At 37.0% G+C, this 16,250-nt stretch overlaps 1 protein-coding gene across 1 annotated transcript in view; it reads right to left on the bottom strand.

The window, feature by feature from the left end:
• Positions 1 to 16,250, bottom strand: part of HOMER1 (homer scaffold protein 1) — an 84,710-nt gene that overhangs the window by 21,728 nt on the left and 46,732 nt on the right. The window lies entirely within an intron of this gene.

The following is a 16,250-nucleotide window of genomic DNA, read 5'->3' as shown; positions in this document are numbered from 1 at the left end:
TAGCCATGGAGGAACAATCCTTGCCTATAATTTAGTTATTATATGCACGAATACAGGATTTTAATTTTCAGAAATAATTAGCCATCATTTGTAGACCCTGTCCTTCTACTTAGAATGCAAAGGAAAAACATCTTATATATCAGGTGAAGGTATTTGTACACAAACAGGTCATTATCATTTAGTTTTATAAAGACAACCACATGTGAGTTGCACACCTACATGAAAAATACATAAAGAAAATAATTAATTTTTGTCTAATTAACTTACTATTAAAGGCATCACTGACAACTAATGATCTGTAACTCTAACCAAAATGACTTTGCATATAAGTTTATAGTGAATTATGAATAATTATTGTAATCTATTTCTAATAATTAATATAATTTAATATCATAGAATCATAGAATGGCTTGAGTTGGAAGGGACCATATGTTTAATTATAGTTTACTGATATTTTGTATATAAGCTGATAGGCTTATTTGAACTTTGCACATATGAATCATTCTGCCACCATTTCACCCACCAAGTTTCTTTTTCTCACTTCTTGCATATGCACAGTCTGTTCCACAAATGCACATTTCAAAAACATTACGATTCCTATAAAAACTCCTCAGGTGTTCAAAGTCAACCAGTCACTAAGTGCCACTCATTATCAATTCAGATCACATCTACTGTTTCACTAAAATGGGATGTCTGATTCTTCCATGCTCCTGCATTTTCTTTCAAATATACTGCTTCTTCCCTTGAACAGGAATACAAGCTCTTTCAGAAAAGAAATACAGGTTCTTTCAAATTGCTGTACCATTTCATGATCTATTCAACTAATTAGAAGTTCACCACTGGAAATTTTAAATCTTCAGTGACTAAACTAATATAATGATAATTCTACTTCATTAGGGAGCACTGACTCACATATTAAAGAAGATGAGAACAAATTTATGTAACAATATCTATACTTCTGTTTCTCTGAACAGATTTACTTTTCATCTATAGTAGCACAGCAGATCAACAAATTCTGTACAAATCATGTGAAAAATTTGAGTTCATCATCATAATCACATTTCCTCCTAGATGTTCTGATCTTGCAAACAAATCTCCACACCAAGTTCATGCGAGTGGTCCTATTTCATAGCCCTGCTACAGCAGGACTAGAAGTTAACTGTGTGTGTGACACTTACTCACGTTTACAAAATGTATCTTCCTATTTGTCTTTTCTCACAGAAAAAATATACACACAAGATTCTATATTCATGTAACCCTGCAGATTACAAGCTAATTATCTGGGACGGTTACAGGAAGGGAACCATTTGATTGCTTCATATCATAACTGACAATGCAAAAAGGGTAGTGAATGGATCTTTTTCAACGTATTGTTTATACTCACAATAATACAAGGCAAAATTATAAGCAATGAAAATCCCAGGAGACAGAGTCCTAGCCAACGCTGAGTAACCACATGAGTGGGATTCCTGGCATGTCTCACCTGCATCTTTGCCGAGTGCCCTTACAAGAAACCCTGACAAGAAAGCAGCTAGGAGGCTCTTCAGTTATTTCTTGTACAGTGGAACGTCAACAGTAAATAAAAATCATGTATTTTCTGTAGCTGCAATAGCTACCCTGGTTCAAAAGCTGGAAGGTTTCTTTGGAGCTTGTTATTTTAAATCAGTCACTTTCAACAGGACTGCACTAGTGCTATTTCTCCACTTTACTTTTTACCCCTAAGAAATCTAATACAGTGGGTTTGAACATGCCTATTGTAATGCAGAAGTTGTTTATAACATACACTGTACATTTTTTCCTACAACTAATCTCTACAATATCTTCTGTAGATTGTACTACTGCTCCACAAATAGAAGCAAATTACTTGATTTAGTCTAGTTTTGTATTTGATAATACACTATAACTTCTCAACTATTTAGACATCCTGTTTCTTCTGAAAAAAAAACTCCACATTCTCTGACACAAAAATGTGATGGATATCATACTGAGAAACAAGGGCCAAAGACACATTTTTTTTTTTATTTCCATACTTCATAAAATCATAATCTGATTAAAATAGCCTGTAACCAATCATAGCAGTACAAAGTTATTTTCAAATAACTTTTCACACACACATGCACACAGACAAATGTATGGTTTGTGAATTATTTTGGCTAAAACTGGACTTATCTTGATTTAAATTAATTATTTTAGAAACAGATCAAAGCACACCTACAACAGGCTGTTCTTAAACTAGATTAAGATTATGTGCATTGATGCTCGGATCTGTAGGGTTACATGTGATCAAGTTTATTAACAGCTCCAACGTGAACACTGAGAAACACACACTTCAGGCACATACTTTAGGGAATTCTCCCTCAGGAGAGAAAATTCTGGAGCTAATACCTGGGATGGTAAATGCTCAGGTCCTGAAGCTGAAAGTACCATGCCTGGAAAACCCAAAGGGCTCACAACAACTGCTAGAGTCTGTGGCCAGGATTTTTATGATGAAACAGCTGCACTAATGTCCCTTAGGATAGGTGTAGGTGGCCTACCCATACTGTCTCTCTCTAAAATCTTTTATTTAATTCCTGATTGAAAGGCTTTTTGCTAAAAGGAATTGCTTTTGCCCTCACTGTATTACATTGCATCAGAGGAAATACAAACACACCTCTGTCAGGTTGTCTTAATGGTTGTAACAAAACCATTACACAATGAAACAAAACCAAAACATTCTTCAGGTGTTCCAAGATTACTGGCCCACATGAAATGGCAACATTTATTCAGTGATTAAAGTGATCCAAATTACAATGTAACTTCTGCCAGGACACCCTTCAGAGTTACACCATAGAGCAAAAAGCTGAGCTGTACATATAAACACAGTGACACAGGCACACACACATTTGCAGTTTAAGAATTCAACCTGCACAAGTATGTTGTTTTGTTTTGTTCTGAAAGCCAGGCATCCTTTTGCTGGCACTGTCACAATTTAAATACTTAGTTCTTCAGACTTGTCACAATTAACATCACTGGCTTCCTGGCACGCTTTAAGTTGGTCTTTCAAAAAAAAGAGACATTTTTCATACTTCTTGCCCACTTCTCATCACGAAAAGCTCCACTGAACTTTTAAAAGTATCATAACAGAAAATGAAGCCTTGTCATTTCCTTGTGAAAATTCTGAATATTTGAACACAGATGACAAACTGCTTTACAAACATAGCCGCATAAGTGTTTCCACAGCAGTGGAGGATAAACCCAATGCAAGAGCAAAAATAGGTCTGTTATGGTTAACAGCAAAATACAAGTTTTATTGTTTCCACTGAACATGGTATAAAAAAAAATATTCTTCCATAACACAGGTTTAGGTCACAGCGATTGTTTGTAAAATTATGTCTACAGTGATGACTGTTCATGGGATCATAAGCACTTCTTAGCAAGTAAAAGCTCAAAAACTTCCCAGAACTTCTGATCCTTGCTGTTGGCCACAGTACATGGTATGTGGGTAATGTTAGACATGTTCACTGCCAGAATGGTGCATGGTGTCCACCTTCAAGGCAGAGGATTCAAAGTCAGATATTTAACTTCTATAGCACACAATAATTTTATCACTACTACAACACACTCCTAGAGCAAACCACTGACTAGTATCCTAGGGCATAACTGTGACATCTCCTGAGACTGAAGTAGGATTTGATGATTTTCAATACTTTTAGGCATTCTGACCAATCAACATTGACCTGATCTCCACTCTCACTAGATATTAGCTGCAACTCCGGTAAGTGACTGAAGAATAGCTTTGCTATCTGTCCATCTGTGACCTGAATAGAATGCAAGAGGCTATAAACATACGATTATCTTTCTCTGTGAAGTAGGTCACTTAAGGAAAATTAATCCTAAAAGCTCCAGGCCCCCTGTTTAGGCAGTTAGAGAAGACTTGCAAATGCAGGTGCAGGGAGCCCATATTAATGAGTTGTATTCAAAATTAAGTTACTTCAAGAGATCCCTTCACAAAACAAAGAAACAAAAGCAGTCCAGGTTAAAAGATGTTTTCTGCTTTTGGAATCAGCGTTGCTTATTCATTGCTTGCTGCATTGCAGGCAATATCAACACTATAAAACATGGTTTAAGCTTCAGTTTAGATTTATAGAAATAAAGGGTGTGCAGAATTATGCTTTATTAATATTCTATGTTTTTAATTCTGGAATTGTTGCTTAAAAATGAATTAATTTAACAGTTGGATTTCTTATTCTACTGTAGTCATAGTTTCAAACTACAGCTGCTCAAAGGCAAGTAAATTCTTTTCTTCAAGTGTAACTGGTCTGCACTGCAGATATATGATGAGCAGTACTGTCTTGGGGTGGCAGAAATGAGGAATTTGGTTGAATGGAGACTGAAGTACTTTCACTATAAAATTTGACATCTGGTATAGTAACTAACTCCATAAGACTTGACAAATATGAATGGAGCAGAGTCCCTGTAGCTGCTGTTCAGATTATAAATAGAGGCATGTGCTGGAAGCAGACCAAGTGCCTGGTGAAGTAAGCATTACCAGTCAGCAGGAGAGGTACGTCAACCAGCTGGTAGCAACACATTAGCTGTACTGGCAGCAAAGGTTGATCCTTTCTGACAGCCTTTCTTGTGAGCTGCACAGAGCAGCTCTTCAAGCTCAAGGAGGCAAAGGGTTCTTGTGAATGATTTGGTTCCCTTACAGTAGTGTCTGAGAGTTCTAGTGCATTCAATCAGCATCACTTCTCTTTGGAAGCATAAGGCAAGTGTTTGGACTTACATAAGGCTTTCAGCTGAATTTGGGAAGGAATTTCGCCTGAAGTCCTTATGCAATCCTTCACATGAAATAAAGCCATGTAAGTGTTCTTCTACAGGGGCCTGAGAATGGTTAATGCTCCTGGCTGCAATAATGGAATCTATATATGATGCTGTTGCAATAAGATGGTAAACTTTAAAGGGTGCTTTAAGATAATTTCACAAGCTTCTGGATGATGCTGAGATCCCAGGCAAGAAGGCTGAGAACTCTGCAATGGGCTATGCTTGCAATTGCTTTCACTGGAACAACAGGACTGCCCTGTTAGAGGCCAATGATGACGCTGCTGGCACACAGGATGATTGCAGCATTCCTCAAAGTATTCCTAAAAGTTCACAAGAAACCTACTCTTTCATTCTCACTGAGAATTAGTCTTAGACTCCTTACTTCGCATCCTGATTTAGAAAAACAAAACAAAACAGAACAAAAAAAAACAACCACACACTTCTGGCATTTGCGGAATTTTACCCCTTTTCAGAGATTTCAAAGAGCATCTGCTGTGGCCATCTATTAAAAGTGAAAAGCTACTTCCACTTCCTTCTTCTATGATAGGAAGGATATAAAAATTATGGTTTTAGTTTGTCCTGCTGCTAGTCCAAATCACCATATGTTCTAGGGCATGAAATTCAAATTCTGCAGTCTCTTCCTCTCTCTTGAATATTCAAAACAAATTTGGAAGCAGAAAAGGGTTTTGTCATGTATTTAATTATACCTAACTAGGAGTCCTAGAGTGAGTGGGAAGCTGAAGAAAGAGCTGAGGACCAATCAGGTCCTATCTCATCATTCCAGGAATAGGCAAGAAAGAAAAGTCTTGAGCTGCTTTGCCATTTTGGCCTTAATACAGAGCTGTCTGCTTGTACAAGCCCAATAGATTCAATCCCTGAAAAGACTCTGAACTTGTCTGCATGAAGGACGCCGTCATCTGCTGTATAGTTAAGTAATTAGAGTGAAAAACAGCAAAAGAAGGAAAGCTAGGGACATAATGACAGCTTTTGTAGAAAGGAAGCCCAAGAAATAAGACAAAACAAAATGACTTCTTCATGGCTACTGCTTCTTGTATTTTTATCAGTAGTTGTGACAAACTGGACACATGCAAAAGGAAGTTTTATTTCAAAAAATGGAATTTATTTTAAAAAGTGGTAAGTCTCTCAAAATTATAATCAAGAGATAATTACCAGGAAATTGCTTTGAGTTAAATATTTTCAATGAGGCCAGTGAAAAACTAATTAATATTCAATGAGATTCTTATTCTTAATTAGAGTATTCAAAAGAATCTCTAGCAAAGGAGAATAGGTACCCTGGGGAGAGAAGTAGGAATGTTAACTGAGCATGAAAGATCTGTTCTTCCCTTTGGGACAAGGAATATCGACATGATCTCAATGGAGTTACATCAGCACAAAACCAGGGAAACAGCTGTGAATCATCTCTTTAGACTGGAATAATGTGCACAGTTTAAATGACAATTTGATACTAGCAAAAAAGATTAGGGAAGCTCATGAGGCACATCATATTTGAAGTGAGGAGATTAATAACACACCTCCTTGAAAGTGAGAAAGGCTACAGTATGGCTGAAATCAGTAGGTGAGAGCATAACTTTTCAGAGAGTTTCTGAAAAGTATTCTTTGCAAAGGTTGAAGGTTTATCCCACTCCAGGGTGTATTTTCTGTTGTTGTTTTTATTTTTGTTTTTATTTTTTGTTTACACCTCTTTATTCAATTCAGAGCTACAATATGCTTGAACTCCTAATTCCTATCTCAGTGTAGAATACTGAATTGTAGAAGCTTTTCCTGCAAATTTGGAACGAAGGGTGCTTATGGAGTGATTAGTGATTTTTCTTTCAAGGTGCTTCAAATATAACCTTTCATTTGCATTTAACCTTTGAGTTTGACCGTGCTCGGTTTTGAATTGCCCAATGCACACATACAGCTTGTGGACAGAAGTGTTGATTTTCCAGTGTTGTTATAGGCTGTTCTGTTATTAGGCATCTTGTCATGTTTTATCAGTCACTGGGGCAGGGTCAAAATCTTTGCAGAAGGAACCTTCCACAAAGAAGCTGCCCAAAGAAACTTCTCAGTAATGGTACAGACCCCTTCCACTATGTGGCAGATGACTATGCAATGAAAATCAGTGGCTATATCCTATTTATCTCTACCACCTAAATTTACATTCTATATTTCATAATACTGTCCTAATTCATCACAGAACCTACAGAAACCATCATAGCACAAACCTTTCAATATGGAAGCTTAACCCTGAGGAACAGACAACAAATTAAATTCTTTTTAAAGGACAGAAAATTCTATATAAGTATTTTGCACAATATCCCAGTATCATACTCTTCCAAAAGGTAACAAAGTTTGAAACAGAAATGCCCAGGTATGGTGTTATTCACTGCTTACTGGAACACAAAGAGTCACTAGTAGTAGAAGAGTTCTTGAAAACCACTCCACAGGATGCAGAAGACAGGGCATTAACACAAAACAAATGCTTCAGCTATGATCTTTATAAATCAGGGATTTAGATCGCAGTCCTGACCCAGCTTAAAGTGGTGTTAAAAGAGAAGAGTCACTCCTCTCCACAGAAGCAATGAAAGAAGTTTCCAAGCTTCTTGTATTGTCTGCTATTTACATAGCTGACATTTAAAGTGTTTCTCATTAAACTACACTATTAACAACTTAATGCATGTCTTTTATATACTGTAACACAACACAAAAGACTTGTATTTAGTCTAATTCATCACACCAGCACCAAGAAAATCCCTGATTCTTCTGAAGAGGTTCAACTTTTATTTTAATTTTATTCTTTTAACGAGATCTAATTTTTGTCTTAGTCATTTGGTTTTATACAATAAAGGGACACTAGGTTATCTCTTTATGAAGGTCATATAGCATAAAACAAAATCAATAATTCTTTTTTAAAACTTTTAGCTCTTTGCAAGAGCAAGCATAGCCAATTAATTCCTACCTTTTTGCACTAACCATTAAATCCTTGCAGACCTAAAATTTTAGCATACTCTGAAAAATTAAAGATTTGTCCTTGCCTTTTTTATTGATAATACTTAGTATCAGTAAGAGTATTTTATTCTCAAACTTGTGAGACCTTGAAGACCTAAAATTTCATTGCACCCTCTGAAAAAGTAAAAAATAAAAGATTTGCCCTTATTCCTTTTCAGAAATAGCTTACCAGTATCACTAGACCTGATACTTTATTCTCACACTTGTAATGTAACTGATATTTTTCAAAACTGATAACCAGTCTTTTTTTTTTTTTTTTTTTTTTTTTTTTTTTAGTATATTAAATTACTATAGAAGATGAGGCATAATTCTATGCTGTTGCTATGGTGCTGAGCACTTCAAATATTCCAACAAAATGAAATTTTCAAAAACAACCTAGGTTATTTAGGAACTTATGTCTCATTTTCTAAAATGACCAGGTATTTGGCTGTGAAGAAAGTCAAACTGCCTTGGGCTCCTATGGCACTTAATCAGTTTTAAAAAGTAATTAGATGATGTGGTTATCAGCAAGTGAGGTAACAGGACATGATGACCCTGACTCTAAACTTATTTGAATTCTGACTCTGAACTTATCTGAATTATGGCTGCTTTCATTCTGGAATTCATTTGTATGCACAAGAATTTAAAGCAGTTTAACTGTAAATTAATTCTTTGAATTAGTACAGATTAATTTTCCAGAGGCCCCTAGGTAGAAAAAGCCCAGTTTCTTTCAAAAATCCTACCTATAACAACAATTTATGTGTACATTGATATGATCTGTTCTCTGTCAGTAATGTAAGAAAAGGTAAGAGACTATTTGACTGCCCTTCAGTTCTCTTACTCATTTACTGAATGATGTTCTGGCTTTAAGGGTTTATCTGAACTGTACTCTCAATTACATCTCTGTGAGTTTGAGAAACTCTCCTACTTTCACCATCACCATGCTGTGACAGTAAGGACAAGGAACAGCTCTTTTCCCAGTGATCACAACTCCACCACTAAGTAAAATAGGGCCCGAAGGCCCGGAGCTTCTGAAGGCCATACAAATTTGCAGTCTCCCCAGACATCTCCGATCCACACCAGTTGGCCCAATCCTAAGCACAGTTTGGATCATAAGACATGCACATAAGGCAGGGATAGTGCCCTTGCATCTACAGAGTCTTCCAAAATCACCCTACTAGGCTTTACGCCACCTGCAGCCCTCCCCTGCCCATCTGAAACACTTCTGGTGGTGCGTGCACGTCCTTGCTGTTGTGCAAGAAGAAGCCACACTGGGGGTAGCAACGTAGCCTTTAAATCACTGCAGATACGTGGAACAGGAAAAGGACCCTACACCAAAGTAACTGTGCCATGGGCCACAGGGACAGTGTGTAGGCCCATGCTGTAACACGTGGATGTGGTTTTGGCCTTCATTGTCCAGGCCTGTTTTACTTAGCTGTGTAGACATGGCCAATACAAGGCTGCTGCAGCTACAAGTTGGTTCTGTGGAGATCAGCAGAGATAGACAGATTTGCAATGACAGAGTGAAGACGAATAGAGCTGCACCAGAGTGGGCTGAGGAACAGCAGCCAGGCTGCAGCACATATTGCAGTGAGGTGGTACAGGGGCTCTCTCCCAGTCATCTAAATCCAACACACACCACACACCAGGGTTGGAAATTCTTTGCAAAAGCTTCTGCCATGTTTCTGGGCACTATCATAGCTTAAACTAGAGTGTGTGGCACCTCTGCTGATGAGAGCAGCCATTACGAGTGGTATAATGTGAAAGGTATACATGCGCTTATTTTAGATTTTATTGGAACTTCCTGTCAGTGGTACCACAAGATGTCTCAGTCTCTAAGACCCTTAATGCTGGTTCCTGTTCTCACTATCACAACAAACTGAATCTACCTGAACAACCATTGCAGATGCAGGGCCTTACAACTCCACTACAGGAACAGAAAGACGTGCTATAGAATGACAGAAATATTTATATTTAATTAGGTAGTGGGAAAAAGGTTCTGAATGATGACTATTTGGCGTCTGCCCAGCTAGTATATTAGGTTATGTCCCAGTATCAAATAATAATAACTACTGGTGCAATTCATGTTTGAATTACAATTGTCAATTTGCTTATCCTGGGAAATATGACGACATGAATTAATCGCACAGTTGGTATCAGAGATGAACTGTCAGTTTACATGCTGACAACAATATCATTTTATTCCATTAAGGGAACAGAAGCTACGTGAAAGCATGGTAAATTTAATTAAGCTTCATTTATCTCCTGTGATAGCCGTACAATTACTCAGAGGCAATAGCATAAGTATAGACCCCAAACTAAATAACCTGTGGAGCTGTCAGAATTATTTTGAAGAACAAGCAGTAAGTCCACACGAACTATGTGACCACAATAAACCACATATTGACTGTACAAATTTAAACAAAACAACTTTCTAGTGTGTTGCAGCACTTCTCTGTGGATACTGCCATTCATGTCGTTTTCCATCACAGCTTTTTTAAGAGAATCAAAGTACTAAGTTTGTCTTGTTTAAACCAATTCTGAATCCACAAAAAAGAATATATTTCTTGCACTAGGATGATTCTAGAGTCAAATTTACTGAAGAGAGACTGCATTGATGAAAAAAGATTAAATTTGATACATGAAAGTCTCTGATACTGGCACTCTTTGTATGATAAACAGGTGAACATTTGGAAGAAACAGACCCTATACAAGTTTCTCTCTTTCCCCTATTGTAAAAAATTAACAATTTTTCTTTAAGAAAAAAAATCAGAATGTCATCTTCCTTAATTCACTGGTCATTGCTAGTTCTTTTTTATTCAGCCTAGACTTGCTGGATCTAAATGATTCTGTTTTCTTCAGCCTCTTTTCAGAACAATACACAGATCATATGATTTGGCTCATAACCTAGCTTAAAGTTAGAAAGAAAAAAAAAAATATAGACCAGTTCTTCCAAATTCAACACTTCTTTCAACTGAACTACTAGTTCAGTTGAAAGCAGCATGTGACTTCTGCTAGTTGTGATTTCACAGATAGCAAACTTTCACAAGGCTGTGCCTACATGTCATAACAGTGTTGGAGCACATTTATTTTCTAACATTGTGAGCTCTCTCTCACTTTCATTGATAAGGCACCTGGAATAGGAATAGGGTAGGGCAAGCCACAGGATGTGAAGATTTTTAAAAGCAAGCAAGATGTTTAAAAACTACTGTGAGGCATTCCCGAGCCTCCCACTGCTCTGAATAAATGTTAGCCCAGCACAGATAAAACAAGATGAATTGCAGTCACATGCAGTGATTGGATCACAATTTGAGCATGTAGCAAGCTATTTTAGTGATCCTTTTAAAATTCAGGCCAACTTAATAGGAACGTATAGCCTACATGAAAAAGTATTTGGTCTAAGACAACAAACCCATATTTCATTTCCATGCTTATTCTCGCTATAGAGAGGGAAAAAAATATCTTTTTTTTTTTCAGCAAATGAAAGAGTTGGATAACTTACTACTGGCATGAAGCACAATTCAGTTGGTGTATGTGTGTGTCTGTTTTGTTTTGCTTTGTATGGGCCTTGCTGTTTAAATAAAATGACTTTGTAATTTCCTATGTGGTGGCAGCCTCCCAGAAGAATGGTTTCCAGAGTTCTAAGTCGAATTTTGAAACTGAACCCTTTGCATTTCATGAGAAGACAGAATGCCATTACACTGAAGTGCCACAAAATAAATTGTAAAGGTGACAACCCTACAATCATCACAATGGATGGACCACTAACAATGTTTTGTTATTGTATACTTGAGAAAACAGAGTCCTAGACATCTGAGGCATTTTATTTCATCACTTTCACCCAGCTCCAGCTTCCTTCATTTGCCATGTGGCTTAAAAGCCAGTAAAGAGAAACCCTCATATTCTACATGATTGCTGATTTGTGTCCACCCAATTCATTGCTGACAAAACTCTGTCAAACAAAAAAATGTCTCTTTTATGCTTCCCTAAAGCATAAAACTGATGAAAAATTACAGGTGATGTTGATCTCCATTTAACTGTATTCCCCCTTCTATTCTTCAAGCTCAAGAAGAGATTATATCAAGTACTTCATAAATTTGACTTATAAAATATTCTACTTCCACGTTTATGTGTGCCTACCCCTAACCTCTACCCACATCTGCAGGAAGGTTGATGCCACTGAACTTCTGCAAAGGGTCTGCCTAACAAAATACAACAGAAAACAATCAATGTGACAGCTATCCCGATACAACTATTTTCAGTAACACACCTGATGCATGTGGAGCCTCAACAATGCTTATGTACATTCCAATGCATTTTGAAATGGCTTACAGCTTTGGACTCTTTATCAATGAGTTTTTACTTGAGTCTTTCAGGGGCTTAAGCTATCTTGATAGGAACCATCACCTAGCTGGGGAGGTCAAGTGAATTAAATAATAGCCTACAAGGAGCCATGGCAGGATGACAGCAATGCCAAGGAGCAGGGTAATGTTTTACCTTCATAGAAAAACATGACACATAACTCTGAATTGTAATGTTGGCAGGAGGTACAACCTTACGCTGGACCCGGTAAGCAGAGCGTAGTGGATGAAATCCATCTTCTCCGAGTTTAGATGTTTGAAAGCTAAGACAAGTATCCTCAGATGGCAGTTCATCAGATCAATCTAAGGTGATTATCTAGGGTGAAATGCATCAGGCACTATAGAAGGCATAATTTACAGACCTCAGTGTCACACAAATGAGACAGATTTTTGCTGATTTACCCCAGCAAACACAGGCCACAGAATGTTCCACAAGAATTACTACCTTAACTAGGTTTACTTGTAAAGCCTACCTATAAGTTAGGGAAAAATCTTCCGCAATCCTAATTCATCTAACAAAAATGTCATGCTCCAAAGAGTATGTTACTAATAGGTCAGTGTGGATCTTCAGGATTTAGACTCAAAAACAAGTTTTTTGTTTTATGTGAAAATCCTGGCCACTGGTCCTATATCTCTTGCAGGGATGCAGTGACCCGTCAAAGCATACACAGCTTATGAAAGTCAGTCAGCTCTACTGCACAGAAATTCTGTACAAAAATTACTTTGATTAAAGCTATTTTTTGCTTAAGGGTTTTATTTGAACATGAAACAATTATTTTAAAAATACACTAAAGAGTCATGCTATGTATTTTTAATATAGAAAGTCCTCTAAACTGCTTTTCTCTGCTTTGTCAAACTTCAGTTTTTAAATAAGAGTTCTTTCAAGAAGTGGGCAGAGGTAACCCGTTTGGCAGGATCCTATTAGTAAACACAAAAAGACCATCAAATGGCTTTATCAAGCTCACCATGATTTCTCTGCACCACAAAGACTACCCTGTGTTGGCTCTGAACTGAAGAATTCAACAGGCACAGCACAGTCACTGCCTAAGCTGGGCTCCACGTGTGCCTGGAAGTAAAAAATATTCTAGGCGAGAGAAGCATTCGCTCAGCTCTATTCAAGCCTGTTTGCTCTGTGACCTCTGGGGAGTCCATACCAGCTGCTCTAGGTATTAATTTGCATGAACTATGGCAAAGGAACAGGAGGTGCAACCACTTACAAAACTCACACACCTTCTCTGCTTCGTATTAACCCAAACAGAATTTGGCAGAGCAGCCCATCTATTTCATAACTTCAACAGGAAAAGAATCCATAACTTAAATATTTGTTGTCAGCTATCAGTGGCTCTGACTTCTATAGACAATCCCCCGGGAGAAAGTTATCTAATAAATTAAAAAATAATTAATTTATAAGTCCATATGGACTTCATTAACTCAACCTGAGTGCTTTGCAAATGGCAAAACACTCTTTTCTGAATCTATGTAGTACCTTTTAGTCCACAATTAATAAATAATTCACCATGACTGAAAGTGGAAACACTATATGACTTAAGATGATAGGCACCTTATAACTTAGGTCAGATGCAGTGTAAATTCCCCTGCCCGATATCTAATCATATACTTATAAATGACTACAAGAATAAAGTAAATTATAGGCTCTTAAGATTAAATCACTACAGAGAATGGTGCTGGGTAGATTGATTTCTGCTTCCAGAGTTCCCTCTTCTCCAAGGACAAGGGACAGTTAAGAAGGCAGTAATGCAGAAAAGACTAGAAGGAATATAAAAATCCATAAACTAAATTGATCATTCCATCTTCAGTGTGAGCTGTTAAAGGCTGTGTTTTTTTTAAAAAAAAGGTGTATTTATTTATATTCTGCTTGGAAGTTTGAGAAGAAAAATGAGTTTTGTGGTGTTTCAAGAATAGTAATTAAGCCATTTGTGTTTTCATCATGCTTGTATGTTATCAACCAGTATTCTGGATGATGGTGAAACTGTAACCACGCAGCACACACACACAAAAATAAAAATAAAAATGAGAGCTGGGTATCTATCTACATGTGTATGTTCAACTTCTCATATGAGAACTACGTGTCTCATGATCCAAAACTACACCTCAGAAAACATAGAAGACAAACAATGTTATCAGCAAGAAAAGGACTAAATTGGCATCAGCTGTGTTCAATGGAGCAAGCAACTTGGAAACACAAAGAGCCTGCATTTGTAAAGACCTAATAACTGGAAAGTTTGGGCTTATTTTTGTTGGAGCTTTTTTACAGCTACTTTTGTTCATATGATTTAATTTTAGATCCCATCTTTTCAGAAAACTGGGAAAATAATTTTTGGAATACAGATGAACTTAGAGTTACAACTGGAGAAGTTTCTTCAGTAAGAGTATACATTACAAAAAAATCAAGAAAGAATGGCTTTGGGATACAGGTTTACAAGTGTTTGAAAAAAATAAAGCTATAATTTTGAAGTCTATAATTGGAATGAGTTGTAATGGATTTTAACATACCAGACTGAAAATGTTGGCCTTCTGAACTATGAAAAACTAAGTTGACTCTTGTTTTCTGCATTTTTGTTTAAAGATATTTTTTAGCTTGTGCACTATAAGCTCAAAATTGTTCAGGAGTGCTTCATAATCCCGTACATCTCAGGAATGTGACAGGAGCATTTTACCATGAATATAGCACTGCTATAAATTAAACAAGTTCATCAATGTTCTGTATAATGATTTTACAAAATAATCCAAACTTGACAACAAATTAACAAGAAATGAAACAAGCATCAAAATAAAACAGTAATACATATTTTTCTGCAGTATACTTAAGAGTGATTTGAATCTTCCTTTCCCTGAAACTACGCAGCCATTTCAATGTTTTCTGTGTGGATGGGAATGCATAACCTGAAACCCAGATTTAGACTATTCTCCACTTTCACAGAATGAGATTGTGACTCCAGAGTCCATTCTAGAGATAGAAAACAGCAAACGAACAAATCTGGGAAAGTTTCTTTGCTGCTTGTTTATTGAAACAGATGGTTGCCTAAGTGTTACGTTTTTGTGTTGGCAAAGATAGGTGGCCTGAATTTTGCACCTGAAACAAAGCAGCTATGTATTTACTGTCTGTTGGGCCATTATTTGAAGAGGTCCGCTTTTGGGGAAGCAAGGCACATGTGTGTACTGATGAGTGCAAAGTGGGTGATACTCTTACCTGCCAAACAGATTGCCATAGGAAAGTCTTGTTTACAAATAGTCAAATTCCAGACTCTAAAGAAAGCCCCCAACTTCCTGATCAAAAATTGACCCTAAAATGAAGGTATAGTTCCACACACCTACTTCCCTCACCAATCAGGATGAGACAGTGAAGTCTGAGTAATCAGGCACTATTAAAAGTGTGGTCATATTTGCCCTGCAAAACATCCCCTCTGCCTTTGCTTTTCATAAAGGCTTCTCTTTTCAAGGGTCATGACTGTTAGAAAATGCACTTGAGACCTCAGGGATTGATAGAAATGTGTGGTTTTTTTTCCTGGTAACTTCAGGTGTTAATGGCTTTCTGTTCACGTAAACACATTTTTTAAATGGGTGTCTGAAAAATAGCTGTAGGTATGTACTGTGGTTTCCAACCCAAACAAGGCATGCCATTTGTACATTCAAAGTATTAAGTCTTTCCACAGATGATTTATAAAAAAAAATAGCAATTCCTAAAAGTGTCCATTTCCTCTCATCATTTTTCACTTTTTTTTCTCCCCACTGGAGAAGAGTGATTTGAGAGCTGCAGCATTTCTTTGGTGTCTGCTTTTTAATGCTAAAATGTTGAAAACAGTTTCAAAAGCCACTGGTAGAAGAAGTATTTGCTATAGTTAGAAGTGCTGACCTAATTTCAACGAAAGTTATCCAGACATCTCTGGTGTATTAAAGACAACCTCTTAGACTTATTCATGGTGTCCTGGGAAAGTTCAGTTTGGAGTTTAGCCCTAGTTACTGGTAGAACGATTTCTTATGAGGACCTGTCAGTAATGCCAAAAGACACTGAATAATGAAAGTATGAGTGAAGAAAACATGAGGTACGAACTGTCTACACAAGATCACCTACAATTG

Source organism: Aythya fuligula, chromosome Z (assembly GCF_009819795.1).
Source record: "Aythya fuligula isolate bAytFul2 chromosome Z, bAytFul2.pri, whole genome shotgun sequence".
In the NCBI taxonomy this organism is placed as follows: domain Eukaryota; kingdom Metazoa; phylum Chordata; class Aves; order Anseriformes; family Anatidae; genus Aythya; species Aythya fuligula.
Note: the sequence above shows the minus strand (reverse complement) of the source record. Positions and strands in the feature narration are given on the sequence as shown.